At 47.8% G+C, this 12,294-nt stretch overlaps 1 protein-coding gene across 6 annotated transcripts in view; it reads right to left on the bottom strand.

Moving 5' to 3' along the window:
- KAT7 (lysine acetyltransferase 7) overlaps positions 1-12,294 on the bottom strand; it is a 683,237-nt gene that overhangs the window by 78,839 nt on the left and 592,104 nt on the right. The window lies entirely within an intron of this gene.

The following is a 12,294-nucleotide window of genomic DNA, read 5'->3' as shown; positions in this document are numbered from 1 at the left end:
TACTTCTTGTAGTGTGACCATGTGGAAGTGGTCTGATTTGATGAAAGTGTTGACTACTCTGAGGTCTAGGATTGGTCTCAGTGTTTTGTCCTTCTTTGGTATCAGAAAGTACAGTGAGTAAACTCCTGTGTTTATTTGTGTGTTTGGCACTAATTCGATTGCATTCTTTTGCAATAGTGCCTGCACTTCTATCTCTAGGAGATTGGAATGGTGTGTTGTTAAATTTTGTGCTTTTGGTGGTATGTTTGGAGGGAACTGTAGAAATTCTATGCAGTAACCATGTTGGATAATTGCTAGAACCCAAGTGTCTGTAGTGATTTTCTCCCATGCTCTGTAATAATGACCTATTCGTCCCCCCACTGGTGTTGTGTGGAGGGGGTGAGTGACATGTGAGTCACTGTTTAGTAGTAGGGGTTTTGGGGCTTTGTAATCTTCCTCTATTTCTAGGGAATTGCCCTCCTCTATATTGTCCCCGAAAACCTCCTCTATACTGTCCTTGGTAACTGGACGGTGTGGCTTGTGAGGTGCTGGCTTGTGTGCTTTGACCCCGAAACCCCCCTCGAAAGGGCGTTTTACGGAATGAGCTGTAATTCCCTCTGCTCTGCCGGGAGTAGAGTGCGCCCATGGCTTTGGCAGTGTCCGTATCTTTTTTGAGTTTCTCAATCGCTGTGTCCACTTCTGGACCGAACAGTTCTTTTTCATTAAAAGGCATATTGAGAACTGCTTGTTGGATCTCTGGTTTAAATCCAGACGTTCGGAGCCATGCATGCCTTCTGATAGTTACAGATGTATTAATTGTCCGTGCAGCTGTATCTGCAGCGTCCATGGAGGAGCGGATCTGGTTGTTGGAGATGGCCTGTCCCTCCTCAACCACTTGTTTTGCCCTATTTTGGAAGTCTTTGGGCAGATGTTCAATGAGATGTTGCATCTCGTCCCAGTGGGCTCTGTCATAGCGCGCAAGTAGTGCCTGGGAGTTCGCGATGCGCCACTGGTTTGCAGCTTGTGCTGCGACTCTTTTACCAGCTGCATCAAACTTGCGGCTTTCTTTATCTGGGGGTGGTGCATCTCCAGATGTGTGAGAGTTGGCCCTTTTCCTAGCTGCTCCTACAACAACAGAGTCTGGTGGCAGCTGTGTTGTGATGAAAGCCGGGTCTGTAGGAGGCGGCTTATACTTTTTTTCCACCCTTGGTGTGATTGCCCTACTTTTGACCGGGTCCTTAAATATGTCTTTTGCGTGCCGGAGCATACCAGGGAGCATAGGCAGGCTTTGGTAGGAGCTGTGGGTGGAGGAGAGTGTGTTGAACAAGAAATCATCCTCGACCTGTTCTGAGTGGAGGCTTACGTTGTGAAATTGTGCTGCTCTAGCCACCACCTGAGAGTACGCGGTGCTGTCTTCTGGTGGAGATGGTTTTGTAGGGTATGCCTCTGGGCTGTTATCTGACACTGGGGCGTCGTATAGGTCCCATGCGTCCTGGTCTTGGTCACCCTGGCTCATGGTGGTGTGAGCTGGGGAGTGTGATGGCGTTTGTGCTGGTGAAACGTTAATCACGGGCGGAGGAGAGGGTGGTGGTGTAACTCTTTTCACCACTTTTGGTTGTGGTGCTTGTTCCGTCTGGAACTCCAACCTTCTCTTTCTCCTAATGGGGGGAAGGGTGCTTATTTTTCCTGTCCCCTGCTGAATGAAGATACGCTTTTGCGTATGGTCCGCATCAGTTGCTTGTAGCTCTTCCTCAAACCTATGCTTCTGCATTTGGGAGGTTAGCGAGTGCTCTTCTGTATAAGAGCCTGAAGCTGGGTCGCTTGCAGTTTGTTTCGGCGTCGAAACTTTGTCTGCGTGTTTTTTCGGCTCCGAGGTGACTTTTTTCCTTTTCGGGGCCGAAACCTCTCGGCGTCGATCTGTTTCGGTGCCGCTGTCTCGGCGTCGAGCCGTGTCCACACCGGCATCTCGGTGTCGAGGCTTGTCTCCAGCACTTTCTCGGTCCCGAGAAGGCTGCGTGCCGGTGTCTCGACCGGAGTCGGACGATCTCGGCACTGTTTGGGCCTTTTTCGGTGCCGACGGTCGGTCACCGATTTTATGGGTTGAGCCATGGCCTGGTGGCAGTGGCGTCCCCTGGGCCTTGTAAATGTTTCTTTGTGTGGTTTTCGACGTCTTACTCACGGTTTGTGTATCGTCGAATCCTTCGGAGTCTGAGTCTTGGATCGAGAAGGTACCTTCCTCTTCCTGTTCCTCGAACTCCCGTCGGGCTGTCGGTGCGGACGCCATTTGAAGTCTTCTGGCTCGACGGTCTCGGAGTGTTTTTCGGGACCGGAACGCACGACAGGCCTCGCAGGTGTCTTCGCTGTGCTCAGGTGACAGGCACAGGTTGCAGACCAAGTGTTGGTCTGTGTAGGGGTATTTATTGTGGCATTTGGGGCAGAAACGGAACGGGGTCCGTTCCATCGGCGTTCTTCAGCACGCGGTCGGGCCGACCAGGCCCCGACGGAGGATTGAAAAATTACCCCGAAGGGCACCGGAGCTCTTCGATCTTCGATGCGGTGTTGAATGTAAGTATGCCGATCCCGAACGCAACAATACCGACGAAAATCTTCCGAAATTAACTATTTTTTCTGTTCCGAAACTCGGAGCGACAGGAACACGTCCGAACCCGATGGCGGAAAAAAAACAATCGAGGATGGAGTCGACGCCCATGCGCAATGGAGACAAAAGGAGGAGTCACTCGGTCCCGTGACTCGAAAGACTTCTTCGAAGAAAAACAACTTGTAACACTCCGGCCCAACACCAGATGGCGAGCTATTGCAGAACATGCGTATCTACAGCGACAGATGCCATCGAACATATATTTACAAATGTACAAATGTTTAAGATCTACTTCTAAACGGCTACAGGCTCCCGGGGAGGCGGGTGGGCGCATGTGAATCTGCAGCGACTAATGCCACGAACAGATGTACACTGGGTAAGTGTCATTTTCCGTTCGATGGCATGTGTAGCTGCAGATACACATGCTGTACATAGACTAGTAAGCAGTTATCTCCCCAAAAGCGGTGGTTCAGCCTGTAGGAGTTGAAGTAGTTTGAAATAATGTTCTTAGTACAGCTTGACCTACTGTTGCTTGTTGAGCAGTTAACACATCTACACAGTAGTGTTTGGTAAATGTATGAGGCGTAGACCATGTGGCTGCCTTACAGATTTCTGTCATAGGTATATTTCCTAGAAAGGCCATGGTAGCACCTTTCTTTCTGGTTGAGTGTGCCTTTGGCGTAATAGGCAGTTCTCTTTTAGCTTAGAGATAGCAGGTTTGAATGCACTTAACTATCCATCTAGCAATGCCTTGTTTTGAAATTGGATTTCCTGTATGAGGTTTTTGAAAGGCAATAAATAGTTGTTTTGTCTTTCGAATTAGTTTTGTTCTGTCAATGTAGTACATTAGTGCTCTTTTGATGTCTAATGTATGTAGTGCTCTTTCAGCTACAGAATCTGTCTGTGGGAAGAACACTGGTAATTCTACCGTTTGATTGAAGTGGAACGGTGAGATTACTTTTGGTAAAAATTTAGGATTTGTTCGTAGAACTACTTTATTTTTGTGTATTTGAATAAATGGTTCTTGAATGGTAAACGCTTGAATTTCACTCACTCTTCTTAGAGATGTGATGGCAATTAAAAATGCAACTTTCCACGTTAAGTATTGCATTTCACAAGAGTGCATGGGCTCAAAAGGTGGACCCATGGGTCGTGTTAAGACAATGTTGAGGTTCCATGAAGGAACTGGTGGCGTTCTTGGTGGTATAATTCTATTTAGGCCTTCCATACACGCTTTTATGACTGGTATCCTAAATAATGAAGTTGAGTGCGTAATTTGCAGGTAAGCTGAAATTGCAGTAAGATGTATTTTTATGGAAGAGAAAGCTAGTTTTGCTTTTTGCAAATGTAGTAAGTATCCTACTATATCTTTTGTAGATGCGTGTAAGGGTTGAATTTGATTATTATGGCAGTAATAAACAAATCTTTTCCACTTATTTGCATAGCAGTGTCTAGTGGTAGGCTTTCTAGTCTGTTTTATGACCTCCATACATTCTTGTGTGAGGTCTAAGGGGGTCATTCTGACCCTGGCGGTCATTGACCGCGGGAGCACCGCCAACAGGCTGGCGGTGCTCCCAAGGGCATTCTGACCGCGGCGGTATGGCCGCGGTCAGAAACGGAAAACCGGCGGTCTCCCGCCGGTTTTCCACTGCCCTGAGGAATCCTCCATGGCGGCGCAGCTTGCTGCGCCGCCATGGGGATTCCGACCCCCTCACCGCCATCCTGTTCCTGGGTGAGGGGTGTCGTGGAGCCCCTGGGGGCCCCCGTAAGACGGCCCCTAAAAGATTTTCAGCGTCTGCCATGCAGACACTGAAAATCGCGACGGGTGCTACTGCACCCGTCGCACCCTTCCCACTCCGCCGGCTCCATTCGGAGCCGGCTTCCTCGTGGGAAGGGGTTTCCCGCTGGGCTGGCGGGCGGCCTTCTGGCGGTCGCCCGCCAGCCCAGCAGGAAACACAGAATAACCGCGGCGGTCTTCTGACCACGTAGCGGTATTCTGTTGGGGGAACTTTGGCGGGCGGCCTCCGCCGCCCGCCAAAGTTAGAATCACCCCCTAAGTGTCCGAATTCTAGGATTTCAGGAGCCAAATTGCTAGATTCAGCGATGCTGGATTTGGATGCCTGATCTGTTGTTTGTGTTGGGTTAACAGATCTGGTCTGTTTGGTAGTTTGACATGAGGTACTACTGACATGTCTAGTAGTGTTGTGTACCAAGGTTGCCTTGCCCATGTTGGTGCTATTAGTATGAGTTTGAGTTTGTTTTGACTCAACTTGTTTACTAGATATGGAAGGAGTGGGAGAGGTGGAAAAGCGTACGCAAATATCCCTGACCGGTTCATCCATAGCGCATTGCCCTGAGACTGATGTTGTGGGTACCTGGATGCGAAGTTTTGGCATTTTGAGTTTTCCTTTGTTGCAAATAGATTTATTTGTGGTGTTCCCCAAATTTTGAAGTAAGTGTTTAGTATTTGGGGGTGAATCTCCCATTCGTGGATCTGTTGGTGATCCCGTGAGAGATTGTCTGCTAACTGATTCTGAATTCCTGGAATAAATTGTGCTATGAGGCGAATGTGGTTGTGAATCGCCCAATGCCATATTTTCTGTGTTAGGAGACACAACTGTGTTGAGTGTGTCCCTCCTTGTTTGTTTAGGTAATACATTGTTGTCATGTTGTCTGTTTTGACAAGAATGTATTTGTGGGTTATCATGGGTTGAAATGCTTTCAGCGCTAGAAATACCGCTAACAGTTCTAGGTGATTTATGTGAAACTGTTTTTGCTGTATGTCCCATTGTCCTTGGATGCTGTGTTGACTGAGGTGTGCTCCCCACCCTGTCATGGAAGCATCTGTTGTTATCACGTATTGTGGCACTGGGTCTTGGAAAGGCCGCCCTTGCTTTAAATTTATACTGTTCCACCATTGAAGCGAGATGTATGTTTGGCGGTCTATCAACACCAGATCTAGAAGCTGACCCTGTGCTTGTGACCATTGTGATGCTAGGCACTGTTGTAAGGGCCGCATGTGTAACCTTGCCTTTGGGACAATGGCTATGCATGAGGACATCATGCCTAGTAGTTTCATTATCATTTTGACTTGTACTTTTTGTTTTGGATACAAGGTCTGTATTATATTGTGAAATGTTTGCACTCTTTGTGGACTTGGAGTAGCAATCCCTTTTGCTGTGTTGATTGTTGCTCCTAAGTATTGTTGTGTTTGACACGGCTGCAGGTGTGACTTTGCGTAGTTGATTGAGAAACCTAGTTTGTGTAGGATTTTTATGACATATTTTGTGTGTTTTGCACACCGTTTTAGGGTATTGGTTTTGATTAACCAATCGTCTAGGTATGGGAACACATGTATTTGCTGCCTTCTGATATGTGCAGCTACTACTGCTAGGCATTTTGTAAAAACTCTTGGCGCAATTGTTATTCCGAATGGCAACACTTTGAATTGGTAATGTATCCCTTGGAATACAAACCTTAGGTACTTTCTGTGTGAAGGATGTATCGGTATATGGAAATATGCATCCTTTAGGTCTAGTGTCATGTAGTCTTGTTGTTTGAGCAGTGGGATTACGTCTTGTAGAGTAACCATGTGAAAGTGGTCTGATTTGATGTAGGTATTTAATGTTCTGAGATCTAGTATAGGTCTCAGGCTCTTGTCTTTTTTGGGTATCAGGAAGTACAGTAAGTAAACTCCTGTGTTTAATTGTTCTTTTGGTACTAATTCTATTGCTTCTTTTTGTAGCAATGCCTGAACTTCTAGTCCTAGAAGATCTATATGTTGTTTTGACATATTGTGTGTTTTCGGTGGGACGTTTGGAGGGAATTTGAGAAATTCTATGCAATAACCATGCTGGATAATTGCTAAGACCAAAGTGTCTGTTGTTATTTCCTCCCAATGTGTGTAAAACTTGGTTAGTCTCCCCCCCACAGGTGTTGTGTGTTGGGGATTTGTGACCTTGAAGTCACTGTTTGTTTTGAGGAGTTTTGGGACTTTGGAACTTTCCTCTGTTTCTTTGAAACTGTCCTCCTCTATATTGTCCCCGAAAACTTCCCCGCTGATACTGGCTCTGGTAAGTGGGCTTTGTTTGTGAGGTTGTGGCTTCTGTGGTCTGCCCTCGAAACCCCCCTCGAAATTGTGTCTTTCGAAATGTGCCTCTGCTCTGCGGGGAGTAGAGTGCGCCCATGGATTTGGCCGTGTCAGTGTCTTTTTTAAGTTTTTCTATTGCAGTGTCCACCTCCGGCCCAAACAACTGCGGTCCGTTGAATGGCATATTCAGCACAGCTTGCTGTACCTCTGGTTTAAATCCTGATGTACGCAGCCATGCATGACTCCTTATTGTTACTGCTGTGTTGACAGTTCTAGCAGCTGTGTCTGCAGCATCCATTGCTGATCGAATTTGATTATTGGAGATATTTTGTCCCTCTTCTACCACTTGCTGCGCTCTTTTTTGGAACTCCTTTGGTAAGTGTTCAATAAGGTGTTGCATCTCGTCCCAATGGACCCTATCATATCTGGCTAGCAAAGCTTGCGAATTTGCAATACGCCACTGGTTTGCTGCCTGTGCCGCCACCCTTTTGCCTGCTGCGTCGAATTTTCTACTCTCTTTATCTGGAGGTGGCGCGTCTCCTGAAGTATGAGAGTTGGCTCTTTTGCGCGCTGCTCCAACTACAACAGAGTCTGGTGATAGCTGTTGTGTGATGTACACTGGGTCTGTTGGTGGCGGTTTATATTTTTTATCTACTCTTGGAGTAATGGCTCTCCCTTTGACAGGCTCCTCAAACACTTGTTTGGAGTGTTTTAGCATTCCGGGCAACATCGGCAGACTTTGATATTGACTGTGCGTAGACAACAGTGTATTAAAAAGGAAGCCATCTTCAATGGGTTCTGAGTGAAGGCTGACATTGTGAAATGCTGCTGCCCTTGATACCACTTGAATGTAGCCTGTACTATCCTCTGGTGGCGAGGGTCTCGCTGGATAGCATTGAGGACTATTATCTGACACTGGTACGTCGTAAAGGTCCCATGCGTCAGGGTCATCTTGACTCATCCCCGTATGAGTTGGGGATTGCATCATTGGTGGAGTGGCTACCGGTGATGGTTGTGGAGAGTGATGTGGGGATGGTGGTGGTGTTACTTGTTTAGCCACTTTTGCTTGTGGCTGTTTGTCCTTGTCCTTGTCTTGGAAGGCAAGTTTTCGTTTCATTCTGATTGGAGGAAGAGTGCTGATCTTCCCTGTATCTTTTTGAATAAAGAGCCGCCTTTGCGTGTGATCTGGCTCTATTGTCTCTAATTCTTGTTCAAATCTGTGTGTCTTCATTTGTGAGGAGAGTCCTTGTTCCTCTGAATAGGAACTAATTTTCGGTTTGGAGGCCGGATGTTTCGGCACCGAAACCTTTTCGGCTGCTTTTTTCGGCTCCGACGAAATCTTTTTTGCTTTCGGTGACGTGCCCTCTCGGTGCCGACCCATTTCGGTGCCGCTGTCTCGATGCCGAATCTTTTCGGAGCCACTCTCTCGGGCCCGAGATTGCTGCGTGCCTGTATCTCGACCGGAGTCGGATGACTTCGACACCAGCTCGCCCTTTTTCGGTGCCGATGGACGGTCACCTATTTTTCGGGTTAAGCCATGGCCTGTTGGCGGTGGCGTCCCCTGGCCTTTAGCAGTCTTTTCGTGAGTTCTTTGTTTCGACGTCTTACTCACGGTTTTCGGCGTTTCTTCGGGATCGATCTCCTCCGAATCCTGGATGGAGAATGTTTCTTCCTCCTCCTCGAAACGCCCTTGTCCTGTCGGCGTCGACGCCATTTGCAGTCTTCTTGCTCTTCGGTCCCTGAGTGTCTTCCTGGACCGAAACGCTCGACAGGCCTCACAAGTATCCTCCTTGTGTTCTGGTGACAAACACAAGTTACAGACCAGGTGTTGATCTGTATATGGATACTTGTTATGGCATTTTGGACAGAAGCGGAATGGGGTCCGTTCCATCAGCCTTGAAGAGACACGTGGCCGGGCCGACCAGGCCCCGACGGGGATCGAAAAAACCCCGAAGGGCCACCGGAGCTCTTCTTAATTCGGTGTCGATCTGTTGTAACTAACCCGATACCGAACGCAAACAATACTGACGATTTTTCTGAGATTCTAACTAACTTTCCGACCCGAAACACAGAGCGAAAAGGAACACACCCAAACCCGATGGCGGAAAAAAACAATCTAAGATGGAGTCCACGCCCATGCGCAATGGAGTCGAAATGGGAGGAGTCCCTCAGTCTCGTGACTCGAAAAGACTTCTTCGAGGAAAAACAACTTGTAACACTCCGAGCCCAACACCAGATGGCGGGATGTGCACAGCATGTGTATCTGCAGCTATATATATATATATATATAAAAAATTATTTTTATAAATTGGCCTCAGATTTATTTTTTGAGTGTGTGTCTCATTTATTGCCTCTGTGAGTACACCGAATGCTTAGCACTGCCCTCTGATAAGCCTAACTTCTCGCCCACACGACCACAAAATCGAGCATTAGTCCCATCTACTTCTGCCTCTGCAAAACCATTTGGGGATCCACTGGACTCCCTGCACAGTGTTCTTCATTTTAGTGCACTATATAGAGAGTCAGCTTCCTACACTGTGGTCATATCAAACCCATATCAGCCACTGCATCGCTGTGAATCGTACAGGCCAATCTCCCTTCTCAATATTGAGGTCTGGGTGTGGGGTAATGCTCTGGCCAACCGGCTGCACCAGGACATAACCACACTGGTCCACCCAGACTAGTCTGGCTTTATGCCAGGGAGGGCCAAGCGACATAACATCGGACTGGTGTGCAACACAATTGCATTGTCCAAGCTCTGTCACATGGACGGTGCTCTGCTGCAAGTAGACTTCCGTAAAGCTTTCTATCCAGTTGTGTGGCAGTTCCTGTATAATCTCCTGCCAAAAATGAATTTCGGACTCCAGTATCTTAGTTAAGTGAAGCACCTCTATACGGAGCTGTTAGCCCAGGTGAGGGTGGGTGGGACTACTTTCTCACCTTTTCAGGTTGAGCACAGGCCGCATCAGGGGTGCCCTCTCTCACTGCTCCTCTGCACTTTATCAGCTGAACCTCTAGCTGTCTGAACAAAAGTAGTCACACAACTGAGGGGGGATGAATAGGGTCCTGGGGTCGAGTAGAGGATAGCTTTGTAAGTGGACAACATACTAATCTTTGTAACAGACTTCCAGGGTTCCAGGCTGCATGGGCTCTGGAAGCTGGAAATATTCTGAGACTTCTTGGGGATCAGAGCACATGTCGGTAAGTCCTCTATATTTGTGGTGACCCCAAAGTTGTCACGAGCGTCGGAGCTTGGGGATCTTTGCCACAATTTCAGATACCTGGGAGTTGCACATTACCATAGACGAGGCCTGAGCCTCGGCCCTGAACATACAACCCCAATTGGATTGATTGGAAACACACTTGAAGTTCTGGGCGGTGCTCCCTCTCTCCCTTTTAGGGAGATCAGGTATTTTTAAAATGGTGGTGCTACAGCGTTCGTTATATCAACATCAGAACTTCCCAGTTCCTGTCCCCACATCCCTGTTCTTGGTTATTGACTTGCTCCAGCGGGGCTTCCTGTGGAACCATGGTCCACGGTGGATTGACCTAAGTGCTGCAAATCAACCTATGGGGAGAGCCACCCCAGATGTACGTCCTATTATAGGGCGGCCCAGCTGACTGTCCTGAATGACTAGTGGTTGGAGGGGGGTGGGTCAACGATTGAGCTTATGCAGCTGAGGACTGGGCACTGGGTGCACAGCCTCTGTTACATCTGCTGTATGGGGCCTCGCAGCCTGGAAAAATTCCAAGATGCCTATGGGATGGAAGGGGCAGTTCACATGGGAGACACCTCTCTGGGTGGGTACAGTCCTGCGCCAGATGGCTGGGTTGCAGGGGTTTCAGTGCTGGGACCTTATGGGAATCTCCAGGCTGGGCGACGAGCTCAAGAGGAATTTACTTAAGACTTTGTTTGACCAACAGGTTTTTAAGCACCACAAGACCCAATTCTACAAGTATCTACAAGTTCCCAAGCCATACATAACACACCTAGAAGAAACCGCAGTATTGATCCCATTAGAAGGTAAAATATTCTGACAAATATCCCACACCACAAGATCTCAGTCACATACAGTTCCTAAATCATTAATACTCTGGGCGCTTTTGGGCCCCTGCAGGAGACGTGTGCTCATGACCTGGGCCCCCTGGAGGATGAAGAATGGAGAGGCACTGGCCTCTCCTAGAGAGGAAGCCATAGCCTCCCAGTTCAGCCTCATACAGAGTTTGAGGAGTTTACTACACAAGGGAAAGGCTATGGAGAAGGGGGTCTGATTGGGTCTGCATCCTGTCTGCGTTGTCAGTCAGTGACAGGCAATTACCTACATATTGTCTGGGGTTGTGCTGTCCTGCCCCCTTCTGGGAAGGGGTCTTCAACTTTTTAGAGTGGGTACTAGGACTAACATTGCTGAGGAACCCACAATGTGCCTTGCTACATATCTCTGGAAACATATATGGGAACAGGTATCGGCTCGGCCTGCTGTGACTGGGCCTGGTCATAGCCAAACGTAATATTGCAAGATGCTCTTGCTCCCTCACTAGTGCGGTGGAAGGGGTGAATGGACTATAGTCTAGGATTGGAATCCTCTAGCTTTATATGAAGGGGTTGCGCCCGGAAGTATCATAAAATCTTCAAGGGATGGCCAGTCTACTGTGGGATACGACTAAAGCCATGCCTGAGACAGAGGGAACTGCTTGAGGCCGAAATCAGAACGTTCACTGCATGAGTACATTTCGGGCAGGGTGGGGGTGAGTGGGCTGGGAGATGTGGAGCAATCAATCCTGTGTTTCTGGTTTGGTCATTTTTACTGGCCTCTCTGAATAATGTCATTGTTGGCCACAGGGCAAGGCCGGTTGGCCTTCAAGCTCTACATGTCTATTAACCTAGATCTGAATGCCTGCTGGTGGCCAGTTTTTTATGTAAAATTTGTTGTAAAAAAACAAATAAAAAGTTTCTGGGGGGGAAAAAAACCCAATAAGGCTTCAACCACCCCCAGGCCTTCCAGTTTCAAGGCAGTGCACTGTAACAGAGTGATGGATAAGTCACCCCGCTGCCAACATGGTTCGGGTGCTCGAGTTCAGTACCCTTCTGGAACAGCTCGAAAGATATCAGGATCTGAGAAGACTCCTAACCAGGCATACTACCTCACAGTAATCATCATTAAGTGAGCACCAAATATCCAATGTGTGCTTAGGAAGGGATCTGGTGTTAATCAAACAGGCTGCAACGTGCATAGACACCCTTCCTTATAGCTTGCAAGGGGGTACCACTTGTCCCACTACTATCCTTTGCCGTTTTCCCTACCCTCCTGTGGTATGGTTTATTTCTGAATTGGCACTTTTGGCACTACAAAGGCAAGACACAATAATTTGGTCTAGGCATGCATAACATGTATTATTAACTCATTAACTCCTGATGTGATTGCTTTCCTACTTAAGACCAGTGTCTCCTTATCATGAGAGGGTGTCAGGAACAGCATGGATAATGCTGGACACAATCAGGGCACAGACATGATTGCCTTTGGTGTGCCCATTATGCATTTGTGTGCTGTAGGGTGAATTGTATGTATCAGGGAGAGTTGCATCCCTGATCAGTTTCCAAACAGAGTGCTGAAATTAAAGATGCTGC

This window comes from Pleurodeles waltl, chromosome 6 (assembly GCF_031143425.1).
Source record: "Pleurodeles waltl isolate 20211129_DDA chromosome 6, aPleWal1.hap1.20221129, whole genome shotgun sequence".
NCBI lineage: Eukaryota > Metazoa > Chordata > Amphibia > Caudata > Salamandridae > Pleurodeles > Pleurodeles waltl.
Note: the sequence above shows the minus strand (reverse complement) of the source record. Positions and strands in the feature narration are given on the sequence as shown.